Raw genomic sequence first — 21995 nt, 5'->3', positions numbered from 1 at the left:
GTGAGAAAAGCATGTGGGAATCGTTTGTGCCTGGAACTCCCGTGTATCTGAGTTGATACAGCGATTTCCAACAGCCTCTTCAATCAGAGTGTAACTAGGTTCCAACTCGCATGTACAGTGGGTTAGCAGACATCTGCCTCGCCATGCATACACACTTCTGAGAGTTGAGCTTATGGCCTGTAACCTTACATCCTGCCTGCCGGTACCATCGCTTCCAAAAGGCCTAGGCTCGCTGCTTCACGGAAGTGTTGGGAGAGGTAATTGGAATCTCCCGGCACACAAGACGAGTGCCTCCAAGCCCAATTCAGCGAATTCCCAGTAATTCCTGTGGTAGACTGGGTGCTACATTACTAAGTTACATACGTGAGAAGGTAGCTGAACGCCCTTTTCCTAAAGCATCTTACTTCGGAGAGTTGAGCTCACCCTCAGTCCCTCACAGTTCCACACTGCTTGCAGAGTGAGTTTCGCCACCGTCTTAACCCGTCGACATTTGCCAGAGGCTTCGTGAGGCAAGTTACACATTTGCCTAGAATGGAGGGTCTCTCCAGTGGCCGTAGTAGTCTGGTAATCTTGGATATTCCCCCCTCCTGACTCAGAATACTGCTTTTTTTACCTTTTCCTTTTTTTACAAGCAATAAGAAGCAGCTAGTTGGGACCCTGGGTGGCGCAGCGGTTTGGCGCCTGCCTTTGGCCCAGGGCGCGATCCTGGAGACCCGGGATCGAATCCCACGTCGGGCTCCCGGTGCATGGAGCCTGCTTCTCCTCGGCCTGTGTCTCTGCCCTCTCTCTCTCTCTCTCTCTGTGACTATCATGAATAAATAAATAAAATCTTTAAAAAAAAAAAAAGAATGCAGCTAGTTGAGAGCTGGTTTCTAGGCATGCTCCCATGGGAGAGTGAGGACAGGGCAGAACCCTCCCGCATCCTGCCTGACTGTAGGCGTAGCTGCTAACATCCTAATTAGTGGCTGAGAGAGGTGCGGGAGGGAAAAGCATGTGTAAGCATTGGGCCTGAACTCTGTGTATCTGAGTTGAATACAGCGATTTCCAATGGCCTTCTTCAATCAGAGTGTAGCTAGGTTCCAACTCCCATGTCAGAATGGGGAGCAGACATCTGCCTCCCATGCATACACACTTTGAGAGTTGAGCTTATGGCCTGTACATCTCCATCCAGCCTACTAGTACCTTCGCTTCTAAAAGGCCTAAGCTCGCTGTTGACGGAAGTGTTGGGAGAGGTAATTGGAATCTCCCGGCACACAAGACTAGTGAGACTAGGAGACCTTTCTGTCCTTTAAGTGGGGGCAAGAATCACACGGGGTGGGTGGGCTGGTGCTGGAGTCCCCCACTGGGAGCATGTGTGGACTCCGGGTGGGGGGTGTGTCCTGAGGTTTCAGCCTGAGTGACGGTTCTGCGGACAGCAGTGCTGACCTGGACCTGTAGCTCATGGGCTCCTGCTCTGGGTACCCGCAGGGCAGCTGGACCCCGGCCTCGGGCCCTCTAGAGTCCCAGCACTGGTGGAGCCTGCCTCATGGTGTGTGAGTGCGGGTGTGGCCCACCGGTTTACCCCTCCACTCCCCACACTGGTGTGTCCTGGGATCCCCAGGGCTGCCCTAGTTAAGCGACCTGTATCTGTGTGACATGCTCAGGGCCCAGTAGGCCACATCCAGCTGTGAGAGGGCTCGCTGAGCCCGGCGCCAGAATCCAGGGTTGTCGAGGGCCATGGGGGCCTGATTCCATTAGCGTTTCAGTTGGGACTGGTGTGGGCTCAAATCAACCCAGCCCCCACAGAGCCTGGGCCCAAGTCAGCCCAGGTCCCTCTGGGTTAGGGCCTGGTGTCCTGTGCAGGGTGCCCCACCCTCCAGGAGGGACAGAGGTTGGAGGCACGGCACAGTGTGCCTCTGCACCACTCCTCCTGCACACACACTGTCGGGGCTCCCTGCCTTCCCTCTCCCTGCAACCCCTGGTACTCAATGGGACACCAGGCTTCTGATGGGAGCAGGGTATCCAGAGAACCCGGGGAGTCTGAGCATGTCCCACAGGGTGCAGCTGCACTGGGTCTTGCTCGGGGCGATGGTGTGGGGGTGGATGGGTGTGAGGGAGGGTATGGGTATGATGGTGGTGGGTGGGGGGGATGTTGTAGGGGGGATGGTGTTGGGGTATAGTGTGCGTAGGGATTGTGTGAGGCTGTGTGTGTGTGAGGGGGATGGTTGTAGGGGCTATGCCATGGGGGATGATGAGTTAGGGGATGGTGTGGGTCTGGGGAATGGGAGGATGGTGTGGGGGGCCGTGGACACAGGGCATCCTCTTTCTCTAAGATGCATACTGAGACGTCCACAGATAAAGGTGACCCCAGTCTGGGGTATGCTGTGACACCTGTCCCGGGGCCCCGTGTGGTGAGTACAGGGCCTGGCTGGACCAGGGGCATTATCTGGGGGTCATCATACAATGTATGTTTACAAATTTCAAATTGTCTCAAATTTAATGCATAGAATTTAGAAATATATAAAGTCCTGAGGGTGGGGTATCACCCTGACCCGCCGACCCTCATCAGATCTATGTGTGTCTTCCTCCAGTCACCGCCATTCACCCGCCCCAGGTCCCCTTACTGGCCCGACGGCCCCCACCCAGCCCCTGCTTTTCAGGGGGCCGTCCCTCACCCTTTTGGGGTTCAGCTAACATGGCATCCCTGGAGGCCCCGTCCTAGTGGCCTCCTCATCCTGAGACCCCGAGGGTGGGGGCACGGTTTTATCCCCAACAACCTACCATGCAGCCGGTGTGTTGTTGGCTGCTGTCTTTCCCAGGCTCTGAAGCCCATGTTCCCTCCAGAAGCCCCCGGTCCTCCGGGTCCTAATCCCCTGGCCCTCAGCCTCACCCTACCCCATAGTAGTCCCAAAACATGACGTGACTGCTGAATATCCTGTTGACGTCCAGGTCCCCCACGTGATGCCCTAGAGGAGACCAGGGCCTCCTCCTTCATTTCCTGTGGGAAAACCGGGGAGGAGGAGCTGGAGTCAGGGACACAGACCCTAACCTGTCTGTCCTGGGCAGGGAGCCCTGGGGCCACCATGGAGTGGGTACTGCCAAAACCTCCTTCCTTCCTCGGGAGGCCAGGGATGGTGGGTGGCCACACGTGCCCATGGGACCTGTGGACGGCCTGTGCCCAGCTGTTGTAGGGAGGGAGGTGACTGAGTGTCACCCTGGGTGGGAGGGGATAGCGGTTCAACCAAGGTGGGAGGGGACATGGGGGTGTTGTGCCCAAGATTGCGAATCCGAGAAACCACTAAGGAGCTGCACCAATGCAAAACACAAGGGTTGATTTCCAAACTCGAGCTTGCGTCCAAGTACACCCAACACTGCGGAGCAGGGACTTGGACCCTGAGGTGGGGTTTAGCTTAGTTTTAAGGGCTTGTCTCGGGGTCCTCCAGAAGGGCTGGAGCAATTCCTCAAGTTCTGTTTACATTTTGTTATGGGGCCTTCAAGGGTATTGAACTCTGCTCTCATTCTAATAGGAGCTTCCAGCCCTTGGCATGGGCTCAGTTTCATTCTATTGTGGGGCTTTCTAGGATATTAAGCTGTAAACTTTTGTTTGTTTTTTTTTCCTGTAACTGAAGTAATGTAAATTTCAGCTCTTCTTCACAGGGGCCTGGGATGGCTGGTCTTGTTAACACTGAACTTAAAGTAGAAAGGCCTGCATTTTCTGGCCTCCTTCATCCAGTCCCATCCTATCTAGCTCTTTCCCTCCCTGGAGCTCCTAAGAGAGCAATTGCAAATGACCTCAGCTTGGCAGCCTGTGTTGGGAGATAGGCCCAGGGATTTGGGATCAGGAAGACCTGGGGCGTGGGCGTCCCAGCTGTGCAGTGGGATTCCATGCTGCAGACTCTTATTCCCTAAGGCTATCTTGACAACTGACTTTGTACATAGAAAAAGCTGTCCTTTACTTTAAAGATGAGGAGCGAGTCAAAGTTTTTTTCTCTGCCCATCTAATTGCTCAGATCAATCTGAGACGTATTTCCTGTTACTAAGAATAATTTACTATCGTAGTACTATGGTTAAAATATTCTGACACAAGTAATTCAAAGGGATGAGGGTTTCTCATCTCTTATTCACAGCTCAGTCACTCATCAAGAAATGAGTCAATTTTAAAATAAATCTTATTATTAGGAAAAAAACAAAGATTTATAGGGAATTGAGGGAATTTAGGGAAATTGAGAAGATAGTACAGAGCATTCGCATGCATTGGCACTCAATTCTCCAATTATTGATATCTTATATTAGTACGGTACAAATATGAACTAATGAATCAATTTTAAAATAGTCGCATTACCAAAGACCATACTTTATTCAGATTTCCTTAGCTTTGCTAAGTTACCATCCCTCATATCACATTCCATTTGTCCTCCTGTTTTCTTAGGTTCCTCTGGATTGTAACAGTCTTTCACCTTTCCTTGTTGTGTAGAATTGGAACACTATGAGAAGTAGAGAGTAGTTTGTAAAATTCCCTCAGTTGGGACATGTCTGTTGTTTATCTCATGACTGAACTGTTTTTGGGATATATACAGAGATAACTGCCATTTTCATTATATCATATAAAGGATAGATACTGTCAACATGATTTATCAGTCTTGGTATCAATCTGATCATCTTGCTGAGGAAATGTTTGTCAGCGTTCTCCGTAGTAAAGTGATTCTTATATTATTATTATTATTATTATATATCATTATTATTTTAGGTTTTTCATAATATATTTTGCAGAAGGAAGTTACTATGTGTTTTCCACACATAAGAGTGGGAAGCTATGCTCATGAATTGAGTGTGGTATGTCTGCACGAATTGTTTGAAATTCTTCACATGGGAGATTTCTCTTCCTTCTGAGTTTGTTTGTCTTTTTCAAAGATGTATTATTTATATGAGAGAGAGAGAGAGAGGAGAAAAAGCATGAAGGAGGGGCAGAGGGGAGAGGAGAGAAGCAGGTTCCCTGCTAAACGGGAGCCTGCCTTGGGACCTGGATCATGATCTGAGCCTCATGCAGAAGCTTAACTGATGATCCATCCAGGTACTACTTCTTTCTTCTTTCTTTCTTTTTTTCTTCTTTCTTTTCTTTCTTTCTTTCTTTCTTTCTTCTTTCTTCTTTTCTTTTTTCTTTCTTCTTTATTTCTTCTTTTATTTATAATAATTTTATTTTATTGGTGTTCAATTTGCCAGCATACAGAATAACCCAGTGCTCATCCCATCAAGTGCCCCCCTCAGTGCCCATCACACATTCACCCCACCACCTGCCCTCCTCCCCTTCCATCACACCCTAGTCATTTCCTGAGTTAGGAGTTTTTTTTAATTTTATTTATGATAGTCACACACACAGAGAGAGAAAGAGAGGCAGAGACATAGGCAGGGGAGAAGCAGGCTCCATGCATCAGCAACCCGATGTGGGATTCGATCCCGGGTCTCCAGGATCGCACCCTGGGCCAAAGGCAGGCGTAAACACTGCGCCACCCAGGGATCCCCTGAGTTAGGAGTCTTTATGTTCTGTCTCCCTCTGATATTTCCCACACATTTTTCTCCGTTCCCTTATATTCCCTTTCACTATTATCTATATTCCCCAAATGAATGAGAACATACAATGTTTGTCCTTCTCTGATTGACTTACTTCACTCAGCATAATACCTTCCAGTTCCATTCACGTTGAAGCAAAATGGTGGGTATTGTCGTTTCTAATGGTGAGCAAGGCCACCTGTTCTCTCTCTTCATCTTCTGAGTCTTCTAAGATATGAATGTTATTTTTAATAAGTGGCTGACTTCCCTACGTCCGTCTCTGTGGTCCATAACTTTTTGTTTTATGGCTTCACGTGGGACTGCATCTCAGTTATAGCATTTTTAACGTTGGCCTGAGACTAGATTTAGTTGTTTTACTTCTGCAGTAAGGGATTCTCTAGTTTTCTTCTGTGCTCTTTTCCAGCCAGCTGCTATCTTTATAATCATTGTTTTAAAATGTAGTTAGACATCATATATGGTATTGATGGACTTCTGGCTGTGAGTACATATCTCATGTTATTTTATGGAGGTGAATTTCTCCATCTCATTACCTTTTCCAGAAAAGAAAGAGGGAAGAAAAAAAGAAAAACCAAGGAAAACAATAACAACTGCTCTCCAAAAAAAAAACACCAGATATTTTGGCCTGCGTTTCAAAAAGATTCTAAACCCCAAATATGAAACACAATTAAAGTACCATGAAAGTAAAAATAAGAATTATATAAGGTACATACATAAAAATTAAAATAAGTCAATTAATAAAAAAAATCAAGGAAAATAAATTACAATAAAGCACAAAGTACAAAGGAAGCTATATCCTACTTTCCAGGCACACGAATCTATGCATCCTCTGTGGTCCGACAAAATTGGTGGCGGTGAGTGGTCTGTGCGGGTCTGGGGTGGATGGGCTGGCACTGATTAGCAGGTGCACATCTGTGTGGTAGATGCACCTGCGGGATCAGAGGTGGGGTGGGCATCAGCAACCTCTAGCCTCCAGTGGGCGGCACAGTGCTGCTCCTTGAGACACCCCCCCCCCCCGATAGGCCGGATGCCGGTGGGGTCTGTGGGTCCTCTGGCTCTGGGGGTGAGCATTCTGCCCCCCAGTCTGCATGGGCCTCCACAGAAGAGCTCCCAAGCCCTGGGTATAGCCGATTCTCTCAGAACCCTGCGTTTACTCTACCTGCGTCCGAGCTTTTTTGGCTTTGTTTTTTTATCTCAGAGTGTTGTGCCCAAGATTGTGAATACTGAGAAACCACCCCAGAAGCCGACACTGATGCAACACATGAGGGTTTATTTACAAAGCTAGAGCTTGTGTGCAAGTATACCGGACAGAGTGGAGCAGGGACTTGGACCCCGAGGTGGGTTTTAGCTTAGTTTTAAGGGCTGGTCTCAGGGACCTCCAGAAGGGGTGGAGCAATTCCTCAAGTTCTGTTTACAATTTGATATGGACATTCAAGGGCATTGAGCTCTGTTCTCATTCTAATAGAGGCTTCCTGTCCTTGGCCTTTCTTGACTCGTTTGTTTCTATTGTGGGGCTTTCTAGGACATTAAGCTGTAAACTTTTGCTTTTACCGGTAATGAAGTAAATGTTAATTTCAGCTGTTCTTCACAGGGACCTGGGATGGCTGGACTTTGCTAACACTGAATTTAGTTGGAATGGTCTTAATTTTCTAGGCCTCCACGCTTCCAGTCACATCTATCTCGCTCCTTCCCCCTTCCCCAGAGCTCCTAAGAGAGCAATTGAAAATGACCTCAGCATGGCAGCCTGTGTTGGGGGACAGGCCCAGGGATTCGGATCAGGAAGACCTGTGTGCAGCTGGATTCGATGCTGCAGACTCCTTATTCCCTAAGGCATCTTGACAATGACTTTGTACATAAAAAAGCTCTCCTTTGTTTTTTAAGATGAAGAGCCAGTCAAAGCATTTTTTCTCTGCCCATCTGATTGCTCAGATTCCAATCTGAGACATATTTCCTGTTAATAAGGATAATTTACTATCCGTGGTACTATGGTCAAAATATTCTGACACAAGTATTCAGAGGATGAGGGTTCTCATCTCTTCTCACCTCAGTCACTCATCAGGAAATGCATCTTTAGGATTGGAAAGAACTGGAGACAGTAGTACCAATGGTCCTATTATTTCTGTGAAGGACCTTCCCTGAGATTTTCCCCTGTTTCAACTGACACATTTGAAACACTGCTGGGGACTCGATCCCGGGACTCCAGGATCACGCCCTGGGCTGAAGGCAGGCGCTAAACCGCTGAACCACCGGGGGCTACCCCATGTCCTTTCTCTGGTTAATGTGATGGATCCTGCTGACTGATGGACAGAGGGGCCGTGGGTAGGACACGGGCGACGTAGATGAACAATAGTAACAGCTATAAGCGTCTGGTTTGTAAATAAAATAAGTCACAGAAATTTAGAAAATACAGCCTAGGGAATAGAGTCAGTACTGTTGTGATAACTTTATACGGGGACAGACGGTGACGCTGCTTCTCGTGGGGGGAGCTGAGTAAGGCACAGAATTGTCAAGTCTCTAGTTGTAGCCCTGAAACTACTGTCACATTGTGTGTTGACTGTACTTCAGTAAATATCAAGGAAAAGGGGTTTCTGGTAGGACTCCCGGTGGGTCCGTGAAAGGCATTTACACGGTCGTTACACACACGAAGACACCTCTGCAGAGGGGATAAAGATGCTCACGTGTCTTCATGTTAATTTTTAGAAAATTTACTTGAGAGAGGGTGCGGTAGGGAGGAGCAGAGGGAGAGGGGAACCTGGAGTGGACTCCTCACCCAACGGAGCCCGAGCCCCACGTGAGGCTCCATGCCACAACCTCGAGATCCTGACCTGAGCCAAATTAAAGAGTCGACGTGGAACCGACTGAACCACCCAGGAGCCCCTCAAATGTTAAGTGCGACCCCATGCTGTGAACTCTGGGGGTCGGGGGGACATCTGTGACCCCCAGTCTGCCTAGAATGGTGGGAGGCCTGCAGGGCCCGAGGATGGGGGAGGGTGCCTGCATCCCCTTCCCACCTGGCGTGGGGACAGGACCCTCCCCCGGGACCCTTGGCCTTCAGGGTGAAGGGCTAAGTGCTGATTGGACCCCGCCTGCCCACAGTGATGATGCGGGACCCCACTGTGGGCGGAACTGTGACGCCCCCGGGTTCCACTACTGCCTGGCGCTCACTGTGCTTCTGCAGACCTTCGGAAGCACTCGTGCTTTGGATCTGGCTCACAGCGACCCGACTCTCCTGCTCTCCCAAGTAGCTCAGTACTCCCACTCTCCTCAGTACCCCCACTCTCCCCAGTACCCCCACTCTCCCCAGTACTCACACTCACCCCAGTACCCCAACTCTCCCACTCTCCCCAGTACTCCCACTCTCCCCAGTACCCCAACTCTCCCACTCTCCCCAGTACCCCAGAACTCCCACTCTACCCAGTTCCCCAACTCTCCCACTCTACCCAGTACACGATGCATAAAGAGGAGGCGCTCACACAGCGATAGGTCACAGGTGAGTGGCCCCTGATGCCTGCTCCCCGTGGGCCACTCTGGGGCCTGTGGGTCCGGGTGGGGGCGCTGGCCTCCTGGGCTGGGGTCCAAAACACCCCGACCCCAATGAGATGACCTTGAGCAGCTCCTGCAGCCCTTCCACAGCCCCACGGGGTGAGGGTGGCCCCCTAAGGCCCTGTCCAGGGAAAGAGGCTGCAGTCAGAGTTTGGCAGCTCCCTCGGGACCCCCGCTCCCCTGTAAGGCCTGTGCTATTCAGGGAGACACAATACGTGACCTTTCCAGCCCGTCCTAGATGCAAGGACCCCGACAGGGATGACACCCCCCCGCCCCACTCTGTGGTGAGGGGAGGACGGTCAGGGCCTGCTGGGTCCCCCTGACCGGTGAGCAGGCTTACTCTTCACGCACTGGAATGCGGGCAGAGTCCCTCGTGCTCCCCCCAGAACCCCCCTCAGGCTATTCACGCATCGTTGCCCTCAGTGTGGGGAGTTTGGTCGCACTCTTGCTGGCATCAGGTTTTAATTTTGATGAAGTCTAGTCCGTTGCTTTCTCCCCTCGGTCGTTGTGCTTGTGGAATCTAAGAGAAACCTTCGATATCCCCCGGGCTGGGAGACATCAACCCGAGCATCAGATCGGCAGTTCGCCAGAGCCTCCTGGGTCCCCCGCCCGTGTGCTCCTGATACCGGGGTGGGAGCGCACTGTGATCCCAGCGTGACGGCGTGTCCTGGGACAGTGGCTGGGAAGGTGGACTGTAGGTGGGCGAGTGACAGACAGGCAGTGAGGGCCGGCGTGTGATGTTCTAGCCAAGCCTCTGCCCCTCAGGGCTATGGGGTTGTCTCCGGCTCTGGTCAGATGGAGGGGGACCTGCCCACGGGGAGCACCCAGACGCATGTGTCCTCGGAAGGTTTTCATGTGCCGTCATTCTTGGATGTGTTTGGATTGCAGCACCATGCAGGAGGACTCGGAGAACCTACTGGCCTTGTGAAGGGAGGATATCGTGGCCCGGTACCATCAGGTGAGGCCCAGAAGGGACCATAGACAATACACACCCACGACAAGGGAGACCATACCTGCAAGGCAGGGGAGGCCCAGGAGAGGATCAGAGCCAAGGATGAGTCAGGTCAGCCCAGACAAGGACCATAGTCACCAGGAACAAGTGAGACCCTGGGGATGGTACTGGTGTCAGTAGCAACTAAGGGTCCATCCTGGATGTTAGTCATTGGTAGCTGAGGAGCCCAGTCACCAGGTATGGTGAGGCCCAGGTGGGGACCACAGTCACCAGGTCCAGATGAAGTCCACAGCTACCATGTCCAGGTGAGGCCCAGGTGGGGACCAGAGTCACCAGGTCCAGGTGAGGCAAAGGTGGAGACCACAGTCACCAGGTCCCAGTGAAGCCAAGGTGGGAACCGCCTTAATAGAAATGCGAACTCTTCTCACTGTAGTGTTCCAGCTGTTCTCTCTTTAAATCTCAGGCCGAATTCATAGGTTTTCAGGATGATTTGAGAGTTAGCTAGGTAGTTTGGTAGGGACAGGTGACTTGGGGACCCTACTCTTCGGCTGTCTTGCCCTTCTGACAGGAATATTTTTAGCAGTGAACAGTAAAGTCTGTTTATTAAAAGTTGTTATTAATTTGTGCAAACAAATTTCTGTAGGCTTAAAGCAACTGTGAATCACACATATCCACACTGGCTAGAAAAATTTTTTAACCTGAGTTTCTAGATCATTTTCATTATGTGAATGATTTCTTTCCAAAACTAATTACCAAAGGAAGTAGGGCAATGTGACAAGAGAAATAGCCAAACAACATGAGAAAAAAGAAACAAACAAAAAAAACCTAAGCATTTTTCTTGGGATGAGAGAAATCCTGATCGTGTAAGGTTTTTTTCACCCTGCCCTGAGAAAAACCAATTCCCTGACTCAGATGCGTCAGGAGACAACTGGGTTTCTGATCCAGTAAATCGTGACGGCCTCTGGCACTTGGTTCCCACAGCTGTGGATGTGACCTCAGACCAGCTCGGTGGTTTCCAGGCTGCACTTGGAGGAATTGGAAGGGCTCTGAACATGCACCTTAGGGGCAGTCTGGGATCCATACCCTACAGCTTTTAATTGATAGGTACACCAACTCACATAAAACTTTGCTAGAAAGAAGTCGAATTGTGTGTTTTAAGAATTGAAAATGGGCAGCCTGGGTGGCTCAGCCGTTTAGCACTGCCTTCTGCCCAGGGCGTGATCCTGGAGACCCAGAATGGAGTCCCACTTCGGGCTCCCTGCATGGAGCCTGCCTCTCCCTCTGCCTGTGTCTCTGCCTCTCTCTCTCTCTCTTTCTCTCTCTCTCTCATGAATAAATAGATAAAATATATTTTTAACAAGTATATTGTAGGGCAGCCCCGGTGGCTCAGCGATTTAGCGCCACCTTCAGCCCAGTGTGGGATGCTGGAGATGCAGCATGGAGTCCCACGTCAGGCTCCCTGCATGGAACCTGCTTCTCCCTCTATCTGTGTCTCTGCCTCTCTCTCCCTCTCTCTCTCTCAAATAATAAATAAATAAATAAATAAATAAATAAATAAATAAATAAATAAATAAATAAATAAAATGAAAAAGTATATGGCAGCTATATTGGTAGCTATATTAATCAAGTGTGTTGTTTTTGGGGGGAGGAGCAAGATGGCGGAAGAGTAGGGTCTCCAAATCACCTGTCTCCACCAAACTACCTAGAAAACCTTCAAATTATCCTGAAAATCTATGAATTCGGCCTGAGATTTAAAGAGAGACCAGCTGGAATGCTACAGTGAGAAGAGTTCGCGCATCTATCAAGGTAGGAAGACGGGGAAAAAGAAATAAAGGAACAAAGGCCTCCAAGGGGGAGGGGCCCCGCGAGGAGCTGGGCTGAGGCCAGGGCGAGTGTCCCCAGGACAGGAGAGCCCCGTCCCGGAGACGCAGGAGCTGCACCGACCTTCCCGGGGGAAAGGGGCTCGCGGGGAGTTGGAGCAAGACCCAGGAGGGCGAGGATGCCCTCGGGCTCCCTGGGACAGTAACAGAGCAACTGCGCGCCCAGGAGAGTGCGCCGAGCTCCCTAAGGGCTGCAGCGCGCGGCGGGACCCGGAGCAGCTCGGAGGGGCTCGGGCGGCAGCTCCGCGGAGGGGGTTGCGCAGCCCGGGAGCGCGAATCCAACAGCGCAGGCTCCGGAGCACAGGGCGCCGAGACACAGCCCAGGATCCTGCCTCCCCCGGGACAGGCAGAGGCCGGGAGGGCCCAGGACAGCAAGGACGCTCCTGCCCCAGCTGAGCAGAGCAACGGCCCCGCCCCGGAGCCTCCAGGCCCTGCAGACGGAGTTCCTGCCGGAGCTGAATCCAGGTTTCCAGAGCTGCCCCGCCACTGGGGCTGTTCCTCCTGCGGCCTCACGGGGTAAACAACCCCCACTGAGCCCTGCACCAGGCAGGGGCAGAGCAGCTACCCAACTGCTAACACCTGAAAATCAGCACAACAGGCCCCTCCCCCAGAAGATCAGCTAGACTGACAACTTCCAGGGGAAGCCAAGGGACTTAAAGAACACAGAATCAGAAGATACTCCCCTGTGGTTCTTTTTTTTTTTGTTTGTTTTTGTTTTGTTTTGCTTTTTGATTTGTTTCCTTCCCCCACCCCCTTTTTTTCTCCTTTCTTTTTCTTTCTCTTTTTCTTCTTTTTTTTTTTTTTTCGTTTTTTTTTTCTCTTTTTCTTCCCTTTTTTTTTTCTCTTTCTCTTTTCTTTCCTTCTTTCTCTCCTCTCTTTTTCTCTTTTTCCCAATACAATTTGCTTTGGGCCACTCTGCACTGAGCAAAATGACTAGAAGGAAAACCTCACCTCAAAAGAAAGAATCAGAAACAGTCCTCTCTCCCACAGAGTTACAAAATCTGGATTACAATTCAATGTCAGAAAGCCAATTCAGAAGGACTATTATACAGCTACTGGTGGCTCTAGAAAAAAGTATAAAGGACTCAAGAGACTTCATGACTGCAGAATTTAGAGCTAATCAGGCAGAAATTAAAAATCAATTGAATGAGATGCAATCCAAACTAGAAGTCCTAACGACGAGGGTTAACGAGGTGGAAGAACGAGTGAGTGACATAGAAGACAAGTTGATAGCAAAGAGGGAAACTGAGGAAAAAAGAGACAAACAATTAAAAGACCATGAAGATAGATTAAGGGAAATAAACGACAGCCTGAGGAAGAAAAACCTACGTTTAATTGGGGTTCCCGAGGACGCCGAAAGGGACAGAGGGCCAGAATATGTATTTGAACAAATTCTAGCTGAAAACTTTCCTAATCTGGGAAGGGAAACAGGCATTCAGATCCAGGAAATAGAGAGATCCCCCCCTAAAATCAATAAAAACCGTTCAACACCTCGACATTTAATTGTGAAGCTTGCAAATTCCAAAGATAAGGAGAAGATCCTTAAAGCAGCAAGAGACAAGAAATCCCTGAATTTTATGGGGAGGAGTATTAGGGTAACAGCAGACCTCTCCACAGAGACCTGGCAGGCCAGAAAGGGCTGGCAGGATATATTCAGGGTCCTAAATGAGAAGAACATGCAACCAAGAATACTTTATCCAGCAAGGCTCTCATTCAAAATGGAAGGAGAGATAAAGAGCTTCCAAGACAGGCAGCAACTAAAAGAATATGTGACCTCCAAACCAGCTCTGCAAGAAATTTTAAGGGGGACTCTTAAAATTCCCCTTTAAGAAGAAGTTCAGTGGAACAGTCCACAAAAACAAAGACTGAATAGATATCATGATGACACTAAACTCATATCTCTCAATAGTAACTATGAATGTGAACGGGCTTAATGACCCCATCAAAAGGCGCAGGGTTTCAGACTGGATAAAAAAGCAGGACCCATCTATTTGCTGTCTACAAGAGACTCATTTTAGACAGAAGGACACCTACAGCCTGAAAATAAAAGGTTGGAGAACCATTTACCATTCGAATGGTCCTCAAAAGAAAGCAGGGGTAGCCATCCTTATATCAGATAAACTAAAATTTACCCCAAAGACTGTAGTGAGAGATGAAGAGGGACACTATATCATACTTAAAGGATCTATTCAACAAGAGGACTTAACAATCCTCAATATATATGCTCCGAATGTGGGAGCTGCCAAATATATACATCAATTATTAACCAAAGTGAAGAAATACTTAGATAATAATACACTTATACTTGGTGACTTCAATCTAGCTCTTTCTATACTCGATAGGTCTTCTAAGCAAAACATCTCCAAAGAAACGAGAGCTTTAAATGATACACTGGACCAGATGGATTTCACAGATATCTACAGAACGTTACATCCAAACTCAACTGAATACACATTCTTCTCAAGCGCACATGGAACTTTCTCCAGAATAGACCACATATTGGGTCACAAATCGGGTCTGAAACGATACCAAAAGATTGGGATTGTCCCCTGCATATTCTCGGACCATAATGCCTTGAAATTAGAACTAAATCACAACAAGAAGTTTGGAAGGACCTCAAACACATGGAGGTTAAGGACCATCCTGCTAAAAGATAAAAGGGTCAACCAGGAAATTAAGGAAGAATTAAAAAGATTCATGGAAACTAAGGAGAATGAAGATACAACCGTTCAAAATCTTTGGGATGCAGCAAAAGCAGTCCTAAGGGGGAAATACATCGCAATACAAGCATCCATTCAAAAACTGGAAAGAACTCAAATACAAAAGCTAACCTTACACATAAAGGAGCTAGAGAAAAAACAGCAAATAGATCCTACACCCAAGAGAAGAAGGGAGTTAATAAGGATTCGAGCAGAACTCAACGAAATCGAGACCAGAAGAACTGTGGAACAGATCAACAGAACCAGGAGTTGGTTCTTTGAAAGAATTAATAAGATAGATAAACCATTAGCCAGCCTTATTAAAAAGAAGAGAGAGAAGACTCAAATTAATAAAATCATGAATGAGAAAGGAGAGATCACTACCAACACCAAGGAAATACAAACGATTTTAAAAACATATTATGAACAGCTATACGCCAATAAATTAGGCAATCTAGAAGAAATGGACGCATTCCTGGAAAGCCACAAACTACCAAAACTGGAACAGGAAGAAATAGAAAACCTGAACAGGCCAATAACCAGGGAGGAAATTGAAGCAGTCATCAAAAACCTCCCAAGACACAAGAGTCCAGGGCCAGATGGCTTCCCAGGGGAATTTTATCAAACGTTTAAAGAAGAAACCATACCTATTCTCCTAAAGCTGTTTGGAAAGATAGAAAGAGATGGAGTACTTCCAAATTCGTTCTATGAAGCCAGCATCACCTTAATTCCAAAGCCAGACAAAGACCCCGCCAAAAAGGAGAATTACAGACCAATATCCCTGATGAACATGGATGCAAAAATTCTCAACAAGATACTGGCCAATAGGATCCAACAGTACATTAAGAAAATTATTCACCATGACCAAGTAGGATTTATCCCTGGGACACAAGGCTGGTTCAACACCCGTAAAACAATCAATGTGATTCATCATATCAGCAAGAGAAAAACCAAGAACCATATGATCCTCTCATTGGATGCAGAGAAAGCATTTGACAAAATACAGCATCCATTCCTGATCAAAACTCTTCAGAGTGTAGGGATAGAGGGAACATTCCTCGACATCTTAAAAGCCATCTATGAAAAGCCCACAGCAAATATCATTCTCAATGGGGAAGCACTGGGAGCCTTTCCCCTAAGATCAGGAACAAGACAGGGATGTCCACTCTCACCACTGCTGTTCAACATAGTACTGGAAGTCCTAGCCTCAGCAATCAGACAACAAAAAGACATTAAAGGCATTCAAATTGGCAAAGAAGAGGTCAAACTCTCCCTCTTCGCCGATGACATGATACTCTACATAGAAAACCCAAAAGTCTCCACCCCAAGATTGCTAGAACTCATACAGCAATTCGGTAGTGTGGCAGGATACAAAATCAATGCCCAGAAGTCAGTGGCATTTCTATACACTAACAATGAGACTGAAGAAAGAGAAATTAAGGAGTCAATCCCATTTACAATTGCACCCAAAAGCATAAGATACCTAGGAATAAACCTCACCAAACATGTAAAGGATCTATACCCTCAAAACTATAGAACACTTCTGAAAGAAATTGAGGAAGACACAAAGAGATGGAAAAATATTCCATGCTCATGGATTGGCAGAATTAATATTGTGAAAATGTCAATGTTACCCAGGGCAATATACACGTTTAATGCAATCCCTATCAAAATACCATGGACTTTCTTCAGAGAGTTAGAACAAATTATTTTAAGATTTGTGTGGAATCAGAAAAGACCCCGAATAGCCAGGGGAATTTTAAAAAAGAAAACCATAGCTGGGGGCATCACAATGCCAGATTTCAGGTTGTACTACAAAGCTGTGGTCATCAAGACAGTGTGGTACTGGCACAAAAACAGACACATAGATCAGTGGAACAGAATAGAGAATCCAGAAGTGGACCCTGAACTTTATGGGCAACTAATATTCGATAAAGGAGGAAAGACTATCCATTGGAAGAAAGACAGTCTCTTCAATAAATGGTGCTGGGAAAATTGGACATCCACATGCAGAAGAATGAAACTAGACCACTCTCTTTCACCATACACAAAGATAAACTCAAAATGGATGAAAGATCTAAATGTGAGACAAGATTCCATCAAAATCCTAGAGAAGAACACAGGCAACACCCTTTTTGAACTCGGCCATAGTAACTTCTTGCAAGATACATCCACGAAGGCAAAAGAAACAAAAGCAAAAATGAACTATTGGGACTTCATCAAGATAAGAAGCTTTTGCACAGCAAAGGATACAGTCAACAAAACTCAAAGACAACCTACAGAATGGGAGAAGATATTTGCAAATGACATATCAGATAAAGGGCTAGTTTCCAAGATCTATAAAGAACTTCTTAAACTCAACACCAAAGAAACAAACAATCCAATCATGAAATGGGCAAAAGACATGAACAGAAATCTCACAGAGGAAGACATAGACATGGCCAACATGCATATGAGAAAATGCTCTGCATCACTTGCCATCAGGGAAATACAAATGAAAACTACAATGAGATACCACCTCACACCAGTGAGAATGGGGAAAATTAACAAGGCAGGAAACAACAAATGTTGGAGAGGATGCGGAGAAAAGGGAACCCTCTTACACTGTTGGTAGGACTGTGAACTGGTGCAGCCACTCTGGAAAACTGTGTAGAGGTTCCTCAAACAGTTAAAAATAGACCTGCCCTACGACCCAGCAATTGCACTGTTGGGGATTTACCCCAAAGATACAAATGCAATGAAACGCCGGGACACCTGCACCCCGATGTTTCTAGCAGCAATGGCCACGATAGCCAAACTGTGGAAGGAGCCTCGGTGTCCAAAGAAAGATGAATGGATAAAGAAGATGTGGTTTATGTATACAATGGAATATTACTCAGCTATTAGAAATGACAACTACCCACCATTTGCTTCAACGTGGATGGAACTGGAGGGTATTCTGTTGAGTGAAGTAAGTCAGTCGGAGAAGGACAAACATTATATGTTCTCATTCATTTGGGGAATATAAATAATAGTGAAAGGGAAAATAAGGGAAGGGAGAAGAAATGTGTGGGAAATATCAGAAAGGGAGACAGAACGTAAAGACTGCTAACTCTGGGAAACGAACTAGGGGTGGTAGAAGGGGAGGAGGGCGGGGGGTGGGAGTGAATGGGTGACGGGCACTGGGTGTTATTCTGTATGTTAGTAAATTGAACACCAATAAAAAAATAAATTAAAAAAAAAGTGTGTTGTTTTTACATTTTATGGTGACTGGACCTAGCAAGTCTCTACATCAACAACCATCACTATTAGTCCTCACAACAGTGTCACGGGACAGGCAGTATTATTTCCTTTTTATAGATGAAATTGATGACCTCAAGCACATGCGGTTCCTTCCCTTTCTGTTTTTCTGTTCAGAATATACAAGCTATAAGTGAGTAAATTGCAAGAAACCCACTTGCGTGATGAACACCTCTACTTTCCTCAGATGATTTTAATATTTTTCTCAATTCTGAACTCCTTATCTATCTTACTACTCTTTTTGAATAACTTAGGATATGTTTTCCCAGGACTTGTTCAGAGAACCAGTCCCTGGATTAATGTCTTTCCCTAAGTATGAATCAGTGACCTGAAACAGACCCAGCATACACAGATTCTCCTATTTATTCAACACCCATCCATTCCAAAAAGAAGTCTATTTGGCCTTCTATATGACAGGTACAGAGACAGGCTCCGTCCCCACTGGGTTTCGATCTATGTCCCAGAGTACTACCTGCAGTCTTTTGAACTTCATATCAGGATCCTTAATGCTGATTTCTGAGGGCAAAACAAGCAAGTCCACAGTTCTCCTTCATGCTTCCCCAGCAGACCCTTGGGTTCTCTCCACAGTGTTGAACTGTTACTGAGCCATTGGTTGTGTAGGTCAGTCACAGAGCAGCATTGCCATCCAAAACAAAAAGGAGGAAAAAGGAGTTTGGAAGTAATTGGGTCTCACAAATTGTGGGGAGGGAATATTGAAACTGTGACAATGTTTCTTAGTGCACCTTTTCTCAGAGCCACATCTCTCCTGTTCTTGACTGAGGGACAGGAGAGTCTAGGTAGGAAGAAATAGGTAGGGGGCTACAGATTCAGGCTCACAAAGATCCTAAGGATGCTGAGATGTAAGGAAACCAGAAATAAAGAAACAAACGAGACCACCCTGCCCTAGGTATGGGTAGAGAGGGTCTTTTTTAGGACAGTCCTCTGTGCCCAAAAAAGGATAACCAGACTCCAAAAAGAAGTAAACCATTAAAGATGTGAAAGATGTTATCACTAGTCCTTACTCATGTGGGCAACCCAGCCTGGGCCCCTCCCACTCCTGAGAGCTTTCTCAGTATCCTTGCTTAATAAACTCCCGTCGCTTTACTCACTCTTTGTCCACCAGATTCATTCTTCGACTCCGTGAGACAAGAACCTGACTTTCTCACTTCATTCTGCCTGCTGCACTTCTCTTACCCAAGCTCCCTGGGAAATTACTTCATTGGCTTAATCCCATCTCACTCACCTCCTGCCTCATATCCTTTGGATTCTTCACCACCAAAGGCCAACGAACCAAGAGATGCATGGAGGGATAGAAGACCCAGGTGATAGGGGGAACTAAGGCCAAAAAAATATAGTTTAAAATTATATCTGCTTTTTTAAAAAAGATTTTATTTGCTCATGAGAGACACACAGAGAGAGAGAGAGAGAAAGAGAGAGAGGCAGAGACAGAGACAAAGGGAGAAGCAGGCTCCCTGTGGGAAGCCCAATGTGGAACCCCATCCTAGGACCCCAGGATCAACCACTGAGCCACTCAGGCATCCCTACAATTACATTTCCTAACAAACTTGCAGTCCATAAACAAATACTTGAAACCGACAGAGTGGGACATTCTTACAAGAATTCACAGCTGCCTGAATGTTAATGCTTTGCTAGAGGCCAAAAGCAACATTTGTTTGCTGATAGCCAGACCTCCAGGATCCTATAAATCTTTCAAGTGTGAACATCCTTTTGGAAACTTCTTTTATCTCTAGAGTCCCCATCCCACACAGCAACTTAAAAGATTATAACCAAGGCTCCTCATAATCCTGGTGAAGCTTTTCAGGCCCAGGGGTCCTGTCCCCATACTTTAATAAAAACACCTTTTTGCATGGAAAATGTCTCAAGGATTCTCTCTTGACCACTGGCTCCTGGCCCACAGTACATCACAGGTACATCTCTGAGTTAATTGCATCAGCACATCAGGAAAGTACAGAAGATTTTTGCCTATCTTCTTGTATGACACATTCCGGAGGGGGACATTCCCATCTGTTCGATCTGGGTTTTTCTCTTCCTGGGATATATAGCTAGCTAGCTAGATAGATGATAGAGTGATAGATCTACTGATAGATCGCTCCCAGGAACATAAATAGATGTTTATATAAACAAACATATAAACATAAATCTATGTTTCCACTTAATATATTTATTATTAAATGTATTACTCATAATATAATAATTATCTATAAACAGAACTATATATTTATATTTAAATATGCAAACTAAACATTTCTATATCTAATCTCTATACGTCCATATATAGATCTCCCTATAGAGATAGAGACAAAATGGTTAGAAAGAGATGTGTGCAGAAAGAGAGAGAAATAGATATAGACCTATAAATATGGAGAGGATCTGCTTTCAAATTCTATCCAACGACCTCTCCTCACAGGCACAGGCAAACGCACATACACATACTCAAGAACCTTCTGGTATGTGGCCATGACAGGAAATAACACCCCTTGAGTTGCCATCTCTTCTCCAACTTAAAGGTACCCGCTTTTCTCCAAAGAAGACCTACACAGAGTGAGCAAGCACATGAAAAAATGCTCCACGTGACTTTTCATCAGGGAGATAGAAATCAAAACCACAATGAGATACCACCTCACACCAGTGAAAATGGGAGAAATTAACAAGACGGGAAACGACAAATGTTGGAGAGGATGTGGAGAAAGTGGAACACTCTTGCATTGTTAGTGGGAATGTGAACTGGTGCAGCCACTCTGGAAAACAGTGTGGAGGTTCCTCAAAAAGCTGGAAATGGAGCTATACTACAACCCATCGATTGCACTACTGGGTATTTAACCCAAAGACACAGATGTAGTGAACTGACTGGACACTTGCACCCCAATGTTCACACCGGCAATGTTAATAGCCAAACTGTGGAAGGAGACTTGATGTCCTTCAACAGATGAATGGATAAAGAAGATGTGGTCTATATATACAATGTATTATTATTTAGCCATCTGCAAGGATGAATACCTACCATTTTCATGGACATGGAACTGGAGGGTATTATGCTGAATAAAATAAGCCACATGGAGAAAGAATTATCATGCGGTTTCACTCTTATGTCGAATGTAAGAAAGAGTGAAGAGGATCATAAGGGAGAGGAGGGAAACTGAGTGGAGAAAATTGAGAGAGGCAGTGTTGTCCCCAAGATTGCGAATCCGAGAAACCACGGAGGAGCCGACACTGATACAAACACACGAGGGTTTATTTACAAGCTCGAGCTTGGGTCCAAGTGTACCCGACACAACGGAGCAAGGACTTGGACCCTGAGACTAAGGGGCGTATCAGCTTTATAGGGGCCAGTGGCCCATGGGATACGCAGAAAGTTGCACAGTCATGTCGGTACACACGCAGGTGGCCGATTGAATTACATCTTACCCTATAGTATCCATTTGAGCTGGCCTATTACTTTGGTCAGAATTGGCGCGCAGTTTTGGTGGGCACAAAGCAGGATTACGTGGTTATGAGCCGATTTCCGATTAGGGTGTGCCCAGCGGCTTGACTAGGGTGGGGCAGCGCCTTAAGCAATAAGCAGGTTAAGGTTATGTGGGGGTCATACAGGAGGTGGCAGGTGTAACACAAAATGGAATCAGTCCTGCTCTGCTTGTCCAGGGGTAGGGGATTTTTGTTAAATTTCCTGGGTCTCACAGAAGATAAACTATGAGAGACTCCTAACTTGGGGAAACAAAGGATTGCGGAAGGGGAGGTGGGTGGGAGGATAGTTTAACTGGGGGACGGGCATTAAGGAGGGCATGTGATGTGATGAACGCTGGGTATTATACTACATGTTGACAAATTGAATTTAAATAAAAATTTTTTTAAATTTAAATTTAAATTAAAAAAAGGTACTGGACGGCTCAGCCATCCTCAGCAATTCATTTATGAAATGGCCCTCAGTAGATCATAAAAAAGTTACAAATGTGAATGGAAAATGACTGAAACTCTTTCCCACTTCAAATAAATAAGTATTCTGAGAAGCAAATCAAAGTTCCAGAATGGAAAAATGCAAAAAACGAGGGAGAGGGAGAAAGAGAAATGAATTCACTTTCT

General features: G+C 46.5%; 1 long non-coding RNA gene across 1 annotated transcript; it reads left to right on the top strand.

Moving 5' to 3' along the window:
* Positions 1 to 8696: 8696 nt before the first annotated feature.
* LOC119878369 lies at positions 8697 to 19250 on the top strand. Its single transcript, XR_005386817.1, has 3 exons — positions 8697 to 9034; positions 9976 to 10045; positions 19021 to 19250. It is a non-coding gene; the product is annotated as an uncharacterized LOC119878369 (long non-coding RNA).
* Positions 19251 to 21995: the final 2745 nt, after the last annotated feature.

This window comes from Canis lupus, unplaced genomic scaffold (genome assembly GCF_011100685.1).
Source record: "Canis lupus familiaris isolate Mischka breed German Shepherd unplaced genomic scaffold, alternate assembly UU_Cfam_GSD_1.0 chrUn_S1548H1736, whole genome shotgun sequence".
NCBI classification, from domain to species: domain Eukaryota; kingdom Metazoa; phylum Chordata; class Mammalia; order Carnivora; family Canidae; genus Canis; species Canis lupus.
The sequence above is the reverse complement of the archived record's forward strand: the minus strand, read 5'-3'. Positions and strand labels throughout refer to the sequence as shown.